Consider the following 17,244-nt stretch of genomic DNA (forward strand, 5'->3'; position numbering starts at 1 on the left):
TTATCTGGGATATCTGTAACATCTATCTTTGATTGAAACCTCACTGAGAAGCTGGCCTAGCAGCTAACAGCTTACATCAGCTAAAACAAGCTTAAATATAAAAGGTTTAACCATGCAGCATCATTCGTGCTTATTTTGATTTGTCTAAATAAAAAGTAAAACTATCATATATTCGAATTAAAGATATGTATAAAATATTAAATGGAATGTAGCTATCTTCAGCAACAATAAAGGTTGCTGACGTCTGCAAAAGACCAACATGTAAAAACCCTTTTTGCGATGATCCGATGAAGCTTCATGAAACACTGTGCTGTATTTATAGATCAGAAGGTGGCGCTCTAAGTTTAAGAATGAAATAGAAGAACTGTTCAAGGCAATAAATGATACACGATAGGGGGCTCGTAAAGGATAAAGTTTCATGAAGCTCAACACATCACGAGTAGTTTCATCAGTGGCGTTTCGTAGCTTTGTTTTCACTGACCAACTCCAAATATTGTTTTTAAACAATAAATAATAACGACACATTTTCTCTACAGTCACATGGCAGCTGTTTTATTTATCCAGTTTCTCTCCTGTTTTTTGCATTTATATTCCCAAAGCCTCATATATTTATGCTTTTCTTTGGTGTTAACAACACACATTTTTTTTGCTCTAAATCATAGGTTTACAGTGTCCCTCGTTTCTTGTTATTTCCACCTCGACAAAATATAGTCTCATATGCTTTGCAGAATGTAATGGTCAGCAGTTCAGTCTTGTTACAGTGATCTTCTTCCCGGGTGTTTGCTCTTTATGTGGCTTTGATTGAAGTCCCTTGTGCTGCACTTAAGATTTGCCAGAGGTTCCGCACTAACAAACTCCTTTTCTGCTGTGACAACCCATGAGATTATGTAGTTATCGTCATGTGACAGCTACTAGGCGGATTTTCACGGATATCGTTGGAATTACTTTCAGCAAAAAAAAAGACGTAAATCCGTTTGGTTCAGAATTGTAATCCACAATGTTATTTAAGTCATAAGAGCAAATGCCATTGTTTAATGTTATTAAGTATTTCAGTGGCAAGCTATTGTTATAATTAAAGCAAACACGGCTGTGTTATACACAGGTTGGGTAAAAATGTAGATTTAGGAATCCTTAACATTTCTTATCTAATGCTATTAGCTCCAAATGGGTATTTGTTGTTATTAACTTAATCCATGTTATGAAGGCAGTCACTGTCATACTTTTCATTCCAGTTATGAAAGTTACAAAGTGGAATGTTTTCATACACAGATCTAAACAAGAAAAAAAATGTATATGGAAAGAGAAAGAATCTGACATTTTTATATTACAAAACTATACAAAAAAACGAAATATCTAAGGTGGGAAATATTTTCTACTTGTGAAATAACATGCATCAAGACTGAAACAAAAATAAATACAACACAAGTCAAGATTTGTTCTATAACTTTGTGCCATTAGTCTTCTTTTCTTAGTTAATTCTGAAAAATGGAATCGAAAGATTCAGTTTTAGCCTGGATGAAACTGTGTCTGTGTGTATAGGTGTGTGTGTGTGCGCACATTTATTTCTCACTCTGTTTAGCATTTATTAATAAAAAATGTTTCATTAAAAGTTAAATAATGAATAGATGATGTAGTGCATTAAACATCCTAAAAAGATAACTTAGAGCATCACTATGTAACATTATATACATTAATATATACAGTGTGTATATATATATATACTGTACAATAAACATAGATACATATAAACATTTTTTTTTTGTTCATACTTTATCCAACACAAATATTTAGTTGTTTTTAAACATTATATACACTTATAAACACTGCTATGACACTAATGGGAGCCAGAAAACGACCTTTTAAGTCTCAACGTTAGGGGTAGAACAAGTAATACACATTTTTGCTTTTATCAAAACTACTGTATATATATATATATATATATATATATATATATACACACACACACACACACATCTTTTTCCTTTTCTTATTCAAGTTTCTTAAATTACTTGACAGTTCTGTGGTGTGTGTAGATTCTTCACCAGGGAAGGAGATAATTCCATAGGAGAGAAGATTTTAAAGCATATGGTGATCAATAATTGTTATAAGATGAAAGCCTCCTATTTTAGTATCAAGAACCACAAATTAAATCATTACATTACAGACTCTGTGCCTCCCTTGTTACTTCCAGCATGCGTCTAGAAATCGATAATAACCTATTTAAACATCATGACTTGTACTCCCATATTAGACTGACTATAGAGCCAATATGCTGAGTAATTAAAGGGATTCAGCTCACAATTGACCTAGTGTAGATCTGGTGTCAAACCCATGCGACTCACAACCGGTGTCAAACCACAATCGCTACCTTTAATCAAGAAGAGTGAGCGGCCCACCGAGTGTTCCCTCCAGCTCAAAGGTAATCCTCTCCATCCAGCCCCCACTTATCGATTGTCTCATTGATTTGATTTAGCGGCCACACGCGCGCCCGTCTCATTGGCATTTCAGGCATTATGTGGCTCTACGTGATTCGATTACGCTGCTCAAAGGGGAGCTGCAACAACGACACAAAACGGATTCAGTTTATCGTGAGGATGTGTAACAATTTGTTTGAGGAAATTATACTTTCTTCTCTATTGTTTACTTTTGTCATTGACTTCACTGGTGTTCGGTCTCAGGAACTAGAATCGATGGCAACAAAAGATGAGGCTTCACAACATCCCAAAACTCTATCGTTTAAGCAATTAGAAATTGATCTTTAGAAGATGGACTAATTCATTTTGATTTTCGTTACACTGTGAAACAAAAATACAGTTTTTAGTTAACATGATTCAACACAGCTGATGCTAAAGAACTGTTCAGAGATCCCTGTTCAGCTCTTTCGACCTTTTAGGACCAAGGAGCTCCTTCAGTTACATTTTCACGATCTTCAGTGTAAAATTGATTTTTGCTAATGAAGCAAAAATCAATGTAGTCTCTCTAAAAAAGGAGATCTGATAGCCACACAAGATGGTGTTACAATAAGAACCTCAGAAATCATAATGAGACATAGTACAAACAAGCCGGTGATCCCTTGCAGAGGAGAACTTGGAGAGTGTCAAACATAAAGAAACCTAAAGTGAATGTTTAAATCCAGATATTGCAACATATTTGACTTGACATCAGCATTTATTAATTAAATAGCGCAACCAATTGTTGATTTATTTGCCTTTAAGATTTTTCTCCCCTGAATATTTTTACTTTGTGTTGATTCATTTCTTATATCTTTACAATAAAATATTGTGAAAACATTAGTATAAATCACATACATGTTACACGAAAACGTTGATTTTTATGGACAATTTTAAATGTTGATTTGTTATTCTGATGAGACAATAAAACCTAAACTTGAGACATTGTGTGAGTATCTAATGTTTAATGGTAGTGATGGTCTGATGAAGCTTCGTGAAGCAGTGTCATTATTTTCAAAGCCCACTATAGGCGGTCTCTGCACTGTTTTCCTTTGTTTTAATTAACTGTTCTAATTAAACATGATATCATTTTTAAACTGTTGGCGCCATCTACTGAGCTAAACAACATGACACTGTTTCATGAAGCTTCATCAGACCATTACTATTTAATGGCTCTTAACCATCATCAACAGTGATTGCCTTGACCATCTTCAGGATATGTGCTGAAAAAAAAAAGAAGAGGAGAGTCTTCTCCCGAGAGGAACCTGGAATCCAACCTGAAAAAGGCCCTCATCTAAAATAATCCAACAGCGCTCTGGGAATATCGGCCAACAGAGTGTGTTGTTGTGCTCTCCTGGTCAATACTGGTCGATGAATCCGTAGGAGTGTGTCAGGCTTTGACTGCGCATCTGTATTTCACCATTTTCACTCTTATAGTTAAATGCCATCACTTAGTAGTAGTAGGTTTCACTGTGACTGAAAAAAATAAAATCAACCTGTGTACGCTCGCAGAAAATAAACATGATTTATCCAAGTAGAGAATATCCTTTTTTTTCATCTAGCTATGACAGATGCGATGTACTGTAGAAACTAAGATGACAATTCATTATGCTTGTTTCCTTCCACAACTCAGTCTTTACTTTTTTTTATTACACAACAAATGTAAAATACCCTGATATGGTATTTCTCTAGAAAATAAATGCAGTCACCTGCTATAGCCGTCATCCTAACACAGTGACTCAGTAGTTTATTAATGACGTTCTTCAGGCACTTCAATGGCGTTCTTTAGAAAATAAAACGCATTCGGATTTGGCGCATCATTTATTTCTTGTGTGCATAGTAAAAATGATCTGCTTTTTCAGGATTGGAGCATTTTATTTTGTGCCGCCTTTCATCTTTATTGGAGCCTGAGAAGTGGAGTCTCAAGCTGTGGACACTTCCACAATCACAAACGGCTCAATTACGCTCAAAACTGCTGATATAACACACAAATAACGTAAGAACAGGAAGAGGATTTAACCGTCATGCAAAAACGCTCTGCCTCTGGGTGACCTCCCGGCCTTTAAAACCCCATTATTGAGGAAGGGACCTAAGTTTCCATTAAATCTTAAAATTAAAACCCCCAGGGTCAGGGTGACCCAAAAGCTGAAAACATTTGTGTCATGGTTTTGTCAAGGGTTAAAATAATGTGAGTCCATGAAACATCATGAAGCTATATCTACTTCTTAGAGCTCAGTAGGTGGCGCCCTCTGTTTAATAAGTATGTGAGGTTTCAAAAGAACAGCCGTTCAATGCAATTAATTATAGAGCAGAGAGTGCCCTCTAGTGGGCTCTAAAGGTATGACTGATGCTTCATCAAGCTTCACCAGCCCATCACTACTTTGAACTAAGTGTAGGAAACTTTATTAAGTCAGAGATGAAAACAACTTCTCACAGAGAGAATGTAGACAATTAAAACAAATGTAATTTATCTTTTAATTATATCTCAGTAGAATTTAGCACGTGTAAACAGTTGGTACAAGAACAGAATGTTAATGTATTTCAACAACTAAAATATGTTGTCAACTTCAGAAAAAATAAATGATTACAATGACTATTTTGAGTTTATTCTTCAAAATGTTAGACATTGCTTGTGACATTTACTGCAAATCCATTTCTCAACCAACAGTGGCAGACTTTAGTTCTAAGGCTTTTGTCTCGGCAGCGGCAGAGCCAAACATAATTGTTACTTCATGTCAGAGAACATAGATGTATGAGTTGATGTTCTGCTTCCCAAAAAAAAGTCTAAGGATACAAAACAAGTTAATTTTGAATGACTTTGTGTATCACACCATCATTCCAAAACGTTTCAAACATTCACAGCAAAGCTAGCAATACAAATGGTCTGGCAAGAAGCATCATGTCAAACTAAAAAATCTTCTTACACCAGGATCCTCTTTGCTCTTCTCCTGATCATGAAATTGTCAAGCTTCTTAAAATGTGAAATTAAATAAAAAATGGACAGATAAACCAACTGAAGCCAACCCAAAGGTAAGCAATCTGAAACCGTGATAGAATACTTCCAGTGGTCCTGCTTGAGCAGCTCTACAGTGGACATTGAGGAGTTCACCTGACAGCTGGGTGCTGTCTTCACGAGAGACCTGCAGTGGGAGATAAACACGAGTTTGCTTGTACGGTAAACAAGGAAACAGATGTGCTTCCTGTGTCAAACCAGGACATCCCACCTCCCTCAACCAGTGCTGGTGCGGTTATTAACACCCAAGGGACAAGCATCACCTCCTTCATCACGGTGGGCAACCGCGGAACAGACACAAGATTATAGATTTTTACGGTGACTGTAGTCAAACACACTCACCCATGACACCTTAAAACTGCTACTCCATCATTGGAGGCTGAACTCAAGCCTCCTGCTTTACGAACATGTTCTTAAATTACGGCTTTTATTTATTGCAACATATTCCTGTTCCCCGTACTGATGTTTTTATTGGAATAATAATAATAAAATAAAAAAAAAGTATTGTACGGCTCCCTTTTTTAAGAGGAACAATATTCCAATTATCTCAAACTGTAGTCATTCTGGCACAGGCGACACCCTGTGCCAGTTCTGTGAATTCAAGAGGAATCAAAAATGGGACAAACAGCATTAAAACTTTAACAGTGGCCCTGCACAAATCTCCAATGTGGTTTGCTTCCCACGCTTGGCTGCTGATGACATGAGTCACAAGATGGCAAATTCTACACTACTTTTGATTTATGACTAACTTTTTTAGAATGTTCCCAACTGATCATAACTTAAAGTGATAGCTCAGCTTAAATTCTAACTCCACTCGTTTCCTACTCAACTTCACATCGCCTAAGAGTTGGCATTATTTTGAATAATCTGTTCCTTTTTAGAGTTATATATCGACAAAAAGTACATTTATCTTCGTCCAAAATGACATATTTAAAAAGCTCGTCTTTTATGTCCATCTTGTAGAAAAACTTGAATATGTCTGTATTTTAAGTTTGTTTGTAGCAGAAGTTTTCAGTCTCTCAGTTCCTGTCTGATCTCTTTCCTCAATCAAATATATTGCAAGATTTAGGGATTATAGCCTAACAGAGTCGGCTAAAAACAAGCATAAAATACCAGCTTGTTAAATGTTTGCATTATAGACAAGCACCACAGAGGTATTTGGTATTAGTCGCCATGAGGGTGAGTAGAAAATGAATGAAGTTGTAATTTTGGGCGATTTTTTTTAAAGGCCTAGCCTCTTCTTAGTCTGCATTTACAAAGTAGTAAAAGTATTACAAATATATTAAGGCTTGTCAAAATGTTTTTTAGGCAGATTAGTAAACTGTTAACATTGGGTTCAAAGTCCATTAAATCGTTTATTAAAAATGATACATGATTTAGATGATGAATAACAATATTTATACTTTTGTTTTATGAATTGGAATATGGTTACACTTTTAATTTAGGACTTTTTTTAGAAATGCATTCCATCTCAACTATAAAATGACAAATACATGAATAATAATATGTGATTAAATTTATTCCCATACCATTTGACCCTTCTAAGAAAATAGAGCTTTCCTGTCCTTCAAAGACATCAAATTGAGGGCTGAGTAACATTATCTCACTGGCTGCAAATGGCATGCGAGCCACATGTTTGAGACACCTGTTATAGACCATAATATATGTTTTGAAGGTGTGTTTTTGATTTACTTGAATCATGATATTTTATTTCCCACCTCTCGTCTTCCCTCATGTGTTCTTTATCATCCGCAAAAGTGTGCGCCGCACAAGTGGCTTCTGCCTCAGTCTGCCTGATCCTGTTATGTTTACAAGTCTTGTTTGTACTGCTGGCAGCTCTGAAATTCAGTGACAACAACTTCATTTTGAATTTATTTTGAAAAAGAGGGCGGCTCCCTTTGTAATCGAGTGGGCTTCTTGTGTAATCAAGTTCTTATCAAGTGCTCATGCACCTACATACAAGATGGCTTGTATGTAGGTGCATGAGCACTTGATAGTACGTGTATAAGATCTTGTATGCAGGTGCATGAGCACTTGATAGTGAGTGTGAGAGAACTTGATTACACCAGAACCCAACTTGATTATACAGGAAGCCGCCCACTTTTTCAAAAGTGAAGTTCTTTAATCATTACTAACAGAGCTTCCAGCAGTGTACTAGAAATGTTTGGTTTGGTATCACGTTATTTCTGATATCACATTATTTAATGATGTCATCGCATTAAAAAGTAGGTAGATAGCGCTTCTGTCGAATTACGTCATATCTGCCTGCATTGCGGCTGTATTCAGTAGTAATAGTGCGAAAACCAGATAAATCAAAGCTGGACTTTTGACAAAAGTGCCAGAAGAATGAATTCAACGTTATTTTATTATAATCACTCGTTGACATTATATTTTATTGGTTATTCCACATTTTGCTTCACCTTTTATACACACTGAATTTGAAATCTAAATAATAATCAAAACAAATTAGAATAGTTTTTTGAATGTCGAGCATGTGAGAAGTATGAAAATACTTCAAAATAGAGTTTTTCCTTCCAGATTGATGCAACGTTCATCAAATTGATGGATCTTAGTTCTTTGGCTTTTCCTACTTGCCGGGATCACCTCACACTGGTGCAAGCACAGTTCAATCATTTGGGACAAATCAATTTCAAAGCAATTCATGTTTTATTGTGTAGAAGAAAATATTAACAACAACAATTTTGTCATGTTGTTTCTATGTCTGTACTTTGAGTGATGTTTGCTACTCGTCTTGTCAAAAGTACTGAAACAATTACAAAATATAGTTTTAACGCAACTCAAAAATATTATTTTGCATATTCGTTTGTGAATTTTAATACAAACAAATCACCATCACAAAAAAACATTGACTGATCTAAAACGTGAACAAAATACAAGTTGTAAAAATGTGCATGAAGTGAAAGTTATTTAATGTTCAGTATATTTAGACAAAGGTTAACACACTTAGGAGATAATGCAACAGAGAGAACCACAATAATCACATTGATGGTTAATCATTTAAATGGTAAATTTAGTTTATAAACACTGCACAAAAAGAGTTATTCTGCTTCATCTGCCTTTTTGTGTGTTGATCATTGTTTCCTGAGAGACTCTTGAGATGATCCAGCACCAAATGTGTTACAGCATTGTGTTCCCAGGATAATGAATATTTTGCAGCTCTTTCTGTCGCATGTCCTGGTCATCTGTGGAGAAATAATATAAATTTCAAAGAATCACTCATTTTTTTTCTTCTATGATCTATGTTCTCATATAGATCCTAATATCACTTTAGATTTATGTTAAATGATGAGACTGCGAGGGATGAGAGGCAGAGACGACGTTAAAGATCAGAAACGAACAGTTCAAAGCAAACGCGTCAGAGACAGACAGGGATGTTGGACGAAGAATAATAGAGTTGGAAATGTCCCCGACTCAATGCACCAGGGTGAGTGTAAACAAACACTCAATACAATAATACAATACAACAATATAAAAACCCTGATTACATTCAACAAGCACACAGTGGTACTGTATGATCCAACCGTGTAACATTAACTCGAGGAACAAACTTTTATAGACCGTAACACATTTTTCACTGATGTATCACAAGTAATGGTTCCACCAGAAACATGCAAAAAGGTTCCTAGCAAAAGCAATAATATTGCTACAATAGTGTATTAAAGAGAGACAATATAACGTTGATGTGCACAACGAGAGCTAATAATAATAAAACAACTTACATTCTCATCTTCTAAGCGTTTAGAATTCACTCTTCAGGCTCCACTGGTTTATAAAAAGTCAGGCGCTCAGACGGACTTAGGTTAGGTTAGGTAGAACTTTATTGAAATTGTTTTTTTCCAATAAGCCACAGCAATAATTCATAATAAATAAATAAAAATAAAATAAGAACAAGAACAAAGAGAAATAAAGAGAAAGAACAAGATGATACAATCTAAGTCTAACGATAAAGAACATAAGACTTCAGGGGGATATGATGTACATCAGCAGAAACGTTTATTATGTACGTTATTAATGCAGCGATATCATTGAATAACATGATCATATAAAAAATAACATGATAACAATCCAAACATTTGTATTAAACTACCGGAGATTAAGTAATGATTAAACACCTTTATTTTGAAGTTCCTTGAAAGAGGGGCGGCTTCCTTTGTAATCTAGATGGCTTCCTATGTAATCAAGTTCTCATGCACCTACATACAAGATCTCTTACACTCACTATCAAACACGCACAATCTAGTACTCATACACATACTATTAAGTGATAGTAAGACGTGATAGTGAGACGGTTTGATAGTAAATGTGAGAGAGTTTTATAGTAAGTAAGAGGGTTTGATAGTAAACGTGAGAGAGTTTTATAGTAGATGTGAGAGGGTTTGATAGTAAATGTGAGAGGGTTTGATAGTAAATGTGAGAGGGTTTGATAGTAAGTGTTAGAGAGTTTGATAGTAAGTGTGAGAGGGTTTGATAGTAAGTGTGAGAGGGTCTGATAGTACATGTGAGAAGGTTTGATAGTAAGTGTTAGAGAGTTTGATAGTAACTGTAAGAGAGTTTGATAGTAAGTATGAGAGGGTTTGATAGTAAGTGTGATACGGTTTGATAGTAAGTGTTAGAGATTTTGATAGTAGATGTGAGAAAAAAAGCTGAATTTTGTCTCAAACGGCCTCTCATATATAGTCATGCATACTCACAACATATACACAATTTAGAACCTGCTATTTTCTAACCTGTGTGCCTTTTGCCCACCATGATTGTTCATCCCCTGTGCTCATAGATGAGATCTACTAATCTGCTTGCAAACTACAGTTTTAAAACACGGGGGCCTACTCGAATTGGACGGACTCTCACACACATCTGCGCACACACACTTTTTCATCGTTAAAGCTCCACTGTTCTTTGTACAACAGTGGCCTGGAATGCCCAGGGCATCTGTTGACCCAGCTGGCATTTGCTGAGCGGTTGTAGTACACCAGGTTAAGGACAACATTTATCCAGTCTGCATTTGTGTTCAGGCATGTGTGCATGGAATTATAGGGGGATGGGAAGTGCCAGGCTGGGAATGGCTACATGTCTATATTTTAACACGTGGGTGTTTGTTTGCACATTAAGGTTCTAGGTCAATGAAAACATGTCAGCGTTGTTTGGTAAAGGACAAAAACGCTGAGCGGTATTTACAGACAACTTGCCCCAAAAAATAGCAGTAAAAGACCCCCATTTAATGCCAGTTGGGCGACATTAACCATGTTTGTCATCACATGGTTTTGTCCGACTGAATCTTCTCCTTTTTTATGATGAATACTCCTCTTCTGTGCATGAGTGCAAAAGTATCTCATAATAGCCTGGGGTGCAAAACAACAACTCAAAATCTAGCTTATATGTAAGAGAGACAAAGAGAAGAAGAATATGCTGGTGTATTGAAAATCAAAATCCCCCAGGCAGCACTAGGATGGGGAAGTTATCTTGGAAAGCAGGGGTAGCGAGAAGAAAAATTGGAGACTGTTCAAGTATTTCTACGATTATTATAATCTATACATTTGGGATTTTCTTTTATTATCATTTTATTTTTCTCCAGTTAATTCCAGGTGAGCATTTTTAGAAACTGATTAAGAGCCTGAAATGTAATAAGACAAAAGTGAGAATTTAAAAAATAATTAAAATATGACCGTATCTATGAACAGTAATATCTTTCTGCTTTTTATATATTTTGATTAAAATGTATGCGTTTCATTTTTCAATGAAAAATCATCTTTTGTGAGACATAAACCTTCAGATAACCAGTCCAATCCTTCTTTAATCCTTGTGTTGCCGTTAATCTTCACCCAGAGTCAACCCAAGGGATACCACAAACACATTTGTTTTCAGGCCTTTGGGTCACCTTGACCCTGAGATAACACAATGGATAAGCGTTTAGACAAAAGATTATATTATCAAAAGGATGTTGACTTTTTCTGAATAAAGGTCATCTTAAGTTATTTAGGACTAAATTGAAACTAAACTGATTGAAAAACTAACCTTTCTGTCAACTCAACTTTGTTTAGCAAGTCTATTCACATCTAAAATACAGATTATTTCCAAGCAACTCACAAGATCGATAGACATTTTTTATACATATTTTTGTGTGTGCTTTTTGGTTACAAGGTCCCGGAATTATGTCTTTAGCAAAGACCCTTCAATCTCTCCTCATGCAGTTATTATTCGGCAATCGATATTAGTATAATTTGAACTAAATTCACTCCATTTTGTCTTTCCCTTGAAACTGGACCGCAAAAAAATAAATAAATTTAGTTTTGGTGGGAACTTTGTGTAAGTTAAAGATTTGATCACGTCAAATAAAAATGAAATTCAACTTAAAACTGAATAACTTTTGTTGAAAAAAAGTTAGAGGATAGAAAGGTGTGTAGCTCGACATGTATACCACATATTTCTTAGGTAATTATGATAATGGTCTGTAGATGGCACAGATCTAGAACTGTCAGGCCGAACTATTTAAAGAAAAAAAAATTTGTAATAAACATGGGTTCTCGCATTATAACAAAAATAGAGTTGTAATAAGAGATACAGACAATTTAAACAAACCAATTAATAATGATGAACTGTTGAAACATGTATTCAATTATCCTTGTTTTCGGTTTTGTTGTCAACAATGTATGGCATTTATTTTGAAGGAATCCACTGGACAATCATATTACTATTACATGGAGTGGATGTTTTGATGTCACAGCTCTGGCATATGTGAATGAGTGTGGATGTAATTAGTTCTAAAACTGAAAAAGTCAACTTCTATATCTTAGAGTTGATAGTATAATCAAATACATGTTTTTTAATAACCGTCCTTGACCTTGAAGTTAAGTTTGTGCATACTGCTCGACTTTGTGAAAGGGTGCTTCCTCAAAAAGCTATATATATATTTTTTTTAAACTATGGTCTTGGCCACCTTTATTTGACAGGTTAAATGGAGTATGTGTGGGTGAAAGGCAATTTGTCCCTCCCCCCTTACTGATGTCTTTAAGAGCCTATTGATTTCTCCGTCATCAAAGACTGACAAAGATGTGGAAAGAAAAATCAAAAGATATCCATAAAAAAAAACTGTGGCAGTTAGTCGAAACAAGAGGTCAAATAAAGAAATATGCAGCACTTCAAAAAGCTTAATTTAGCTTGTGTTTTCATCCAAAACATCCATTGATTCACAAGAACAATTGAGCTGTGAATGCAGCAACTCCATTTTTGCAGCCCTTGTAGATCTTAGACCCTCAGGGGATACGCAGCTTGGAATGGTCTACTAACATGTTTAGCTTTCAATGGCAAGATGAATACCCCTTTTTTTCTAAAATTTAAAAAGGGAAAATCATACATATTTAAAGGAACAATTATAAATGTACCAAACATAACCAAATATACCCAAGATGTCACAAATAATCAAAAGCAGATCTTTACTTCTAACCTACAGGAAACTATAAGCTTTGTGGTCTGCCGGTCTCAGCTTGCCGATGACTGTTTACCAAATATGAGCAATCGGAGAACACCTTTGGGAATAACTGTCACCACTTTTAAATGAGATGGGAAAAAGCCTGGGGCGTAGTAGGGACGATGGATGTAATGGAAAGGACTGACTGGCATGTTTGTAAGTAATTGAAAGACAAATTACACAACAAAAATGAATAAAATATACATATATACATACATATATACAAAGCCTGAGCATAAAAATGCAAATTGAAAACCAGTTAACCAAATTAAAGAGAAGGGAAGTAAGGAAGAGGAGATTACTGAGGAAAGAATAATGAGCTGAGTGTGTTGAGTGTTATCAAATTTGCTTAACCACAGGTTTTTACGTGTTAATCAATTCTCGCGTTTTGAAACAAGTTTGGTCTCAGTTGAAAATGCAATGTGTGAGAAACTCGCGAATGAAACTTACCTCCTTTACTCTGACAAGAGTAAAATGAATGTGCTTAAGGTATCCTTTGCATTATCTCTGGGTCAAGGTGAACAAACTCCATCGCTGCATATGCTCCCTTTCCTTTGACTTAAATTATTTTTCCATCCCTCCTTAAACCTTCAGTGAGGTCAGTAGTCTACTTTCATTTTTGTCAAGCCATTTAATAGTCTACAAGTCATCGAGATCAGGTGAACACAAAGAAAGACAGACATACTGTTTTATTTATTAATAGACATGATTAAGGACAAAAACTACCCAGCTACGAAAAGTTAAAATTAAACCAGTAACAGCCTTGAAGTGAAGCTCCATCTCAGCTTCCCCACAACAGTCCATGTGACGGATTCACTGCTCAGACAAACATTATCTGATGACCAGATGGCCGTTTCAATCTGAAAAGTTGTCCCGCGAGTATATCTGGCGGGTTATGTCCCATTAAAACACATTATTGGATCCCATCAATCACTGCATCCACATTACACAATACACCTTATTGGAAAATGAATCATAACACAGTTCAACCATCATCCCCAAGGGTCAAACTGGTGAGGCTGGACATTTATGGGGAACGTTTATTTATCCAGCATATATCCAGACATTTTCGGTACTGCTTGGATTGCACACAGAATCTCCAACAAGTTGTTGGTCACCGAAGTTAAGTTTGAAGTGGACTTCACACTGACGCTGATGGAAAACATAGTGTTTTTCCGAGATAACATTCTTCCATTGCGGGTCTTGAGCTTGTTGTTAGGTCAAGAGCCTTGAACAATCACTCTTGTTCATTCCACAAAAAAAAGTTGTAGCCCACGAAAGCTCGGCCAGGGAGACATCCCTAATGATGGACCACAGGTTGGACTTTTTTTCCCCCCATATGTGTCTTCTCTTAAACTAAATTAACTGAGACAGAGAGAGAGCCAATCTATTAGCTGTCACCATCTCCCTTGATGTCTGGATGATGGATGGCCGTGTCTCCACCCATGCAACTAACCCCCACCATGTAAGACACTTTGTGCAAACACTCCTTCGACATTTTTGTGCGTGTAGTTAGTTGTGACAGGGAGATTCATTTTCTTCATTATGAAAACCAACGGATGTTGCTTTCCGTAATCTGGTTAACACATATTCAAGGGTCAGTAATATGAAACTCCAACACTCTAATGTTGAAATCTTCCTCTCCAAGATGCTGCAAGTCCCTCATCATTACAATGTTTGGGAGTTAATACTTTATAAGTATAAGGTTCAAGTATTAACTGCTTGAAATTTCAGCGAATGAGAGGTTATGTGAGTGGAGTCCATTATGATGTTATAATGGGCTTCACTCCCCCTCCAGCCAGCTGTGATCAAAGCCTTCTTTATTTATACAACAAGTGTCTTGGGGGTGGAGACTTCTGGTTTTGATGATGTTGCTTCACCAATAACAGCAGAGTGGGTGTGGTTATGGTAAATTCAGCGTTTTCAGTGGGCGGACCTTAAGCACATTTCCTAATGTAAATATATTTATTAAAAGAGTTGACTAATATATAATAAAATCTACAAGTGCCGGTTTAATTAGGTATTTTTTATACTTTTAATCTCTTTATTCCTGAAGTTGAATTTCTCCAAATCTAAGCACCCGCGTATGTAATGCTGGAGCAGGCTTAATCCACCTTAGAAATAGTTTTATTTTGCACACTTGCATGCAACTGTTTTACTTGCCCCTTGTGATGAGATACAATCTATGATAAATACATGAATTAAAGTGACAGGAAAAAGTTTGGTTGACAATGTCACTGCACTGACTACAGAACGGCCCGTGCCAATCCCGTTATGGGATTCTTCACACTTAAATGCAATTGAGGCTCTGAATGTCACAGGCCATCAAAAAGCGGTCTTCAAATAGCAGTGATGCAACTGTGGCTGCCCCATAAACCTTCCCTCCATGATGACATCTAGTCTTGTCCCGTCTATGAAAATAAAAAATAAAATCAAGGCACAACGATGGCACAGGGGAACCCCAACTGTGAACAAGTCGCGGGCGAAGACACAATAGACACTTTAGTTGCACATGAATCGGAATTCTTTAAATATTAAATGCCGTCTTCTTGTGTGTCGGACAGCTCAGAAAGCACCACCCACTGTAGGGTATCTGGTGGAGACAAAATAATGTTTTATTCCCTTTATTTCCCTCTATTTATAGATTGATCTATAGCTTTAGATCTAAACTTTTGTTTTCCTCAATGTGTGATCTCGATATCGTCTGTACATCCTCATTTGGCAAATTATAATCTTTTAAAGATGAAGGTCTCCAGCTGTGCACATTCAGCAGATAGTTGGAATTTTTTTGTCAATGTTTCCTCATGTAGGATCTGTATATTCTCGCCCCAACCTTTATTCCGAATTGCTAAGCAGTTCTCCTTCTCTCCATACAATTAGTTTTTTCTTATTCCATTCTTTTCTTTCTTTCACCCACTCCTTCATCCCTCCCTATCTAGTTCTTGGCCTCTCCCAAGGGCTTAATTTATGGTTGTGGAGCAACAGAGAGAATGACAACCCACGCTCACACGAAGCTTCGTAAGCTAGCATGCTGGTGTAACTGAGTGACTGGCTTTACCGACTGTGTGTGTGTGTGTGCACGCTCCTATGTGTATTGTGTTCATGCCTTCTCCTGGAAAATAAAAACATCCTTTTCTCACTCATTATTTCATGATTTCTCTCAGACTGGCTGGTTGCACGCTTCTGGTTTCACCCACAGAATACATCTACCCACTTCCTTTCTTCGTTCCTTTTTTCTCTTGTTTCTTGATATTGTCCGAACACTTGTTCAAAGATGAAGAGATCAAACTCTTCTTTTTTTCAAACACGGTTGTGTAAACATGCAAGCTGTTAGAAGAACAAATCAACTAGGCCAGCTGGAAGCCTCAAGTCTTAAGAAGCAAGCTTAAAAAAAGACAATGAATAAAACAGACACAGCCATGTAAGAAAAAAAAATCCCTATCCCATTGTTCTTGTAAGGATCAAGTAGTATTTACAGGTTAAAGACAGTGAAGAAAAACACTAAAATCAACTTAACTATATGCATTTTCTAAGCCTCAAGAAAACAAACATACTGTTTAACCAGCATTGGAATGAGTTCATTTGAAAATCCTTATTTATTGAATAGATACCCATACAAAACACATGCAAGCATGCACAAAGCACTTCCTGGATCTGTCCCCAGTTGGCTCAGCCTCTCATTCGCCACAGAGCAATACAGCAGCTTAATGGCTGGAAACACTGCAACAACCATTACTAGTGTTTTTACATATGTCTCAGAAATCCTTTCATTGATCATTTTAAGTCACATTGATAATCCTAAATGCCTTGTGACAGACTTGCATCCTGTCCAGGGTCTCGCCTGTAGAATATTGAATAGGCTCCTTGGACCACCATAAGAAGCTATGGGGTAAAGAAAATAAATGAACGATAATCCTGAATGTTTTTGGCATTTATGAATCATTAAAATCTATTTAAACTTAAACTGAGAGCGCCGCCTACTGGACACATTAAAATAAGACACTGCTTCACAAGGATCCATCCCATCAGACCAGTCAGCCCACTCCACATTTTATCTCGGACGTCCTCCTTAGTCACGCCTAGCAGACAATAAATAGAAGACCCTTCAATAACCAAGAGTGGTGACATAATGGTTAGTGGCGCTACCTCACAGCTAGAAGGTCATGGGGTCAGAATGAGTTTAAAGGAAATCTAGGCCAAGAGTTCAAGTCATCTTTTTGGTGGTTGTTGTGCTTTTGGGTATTCAGACCAAATCATGGAATATTAATGGATGTTGATAATATACAATATTTTAA

This window comes from Callionymus lyra, chromosome 5 (genome assembly GCF_982586985.1).
Source record: "Callionymus lyra chromosome 5, fCalLyr1.hap1.1, whole genome shotgun sequence".
Lineage (NCBI taxonomy): Eukaryota > Metazoa > Chordata > Actinopteri > Syngnathiformes > Callionymidae > Callionymus > Callionymus lyra.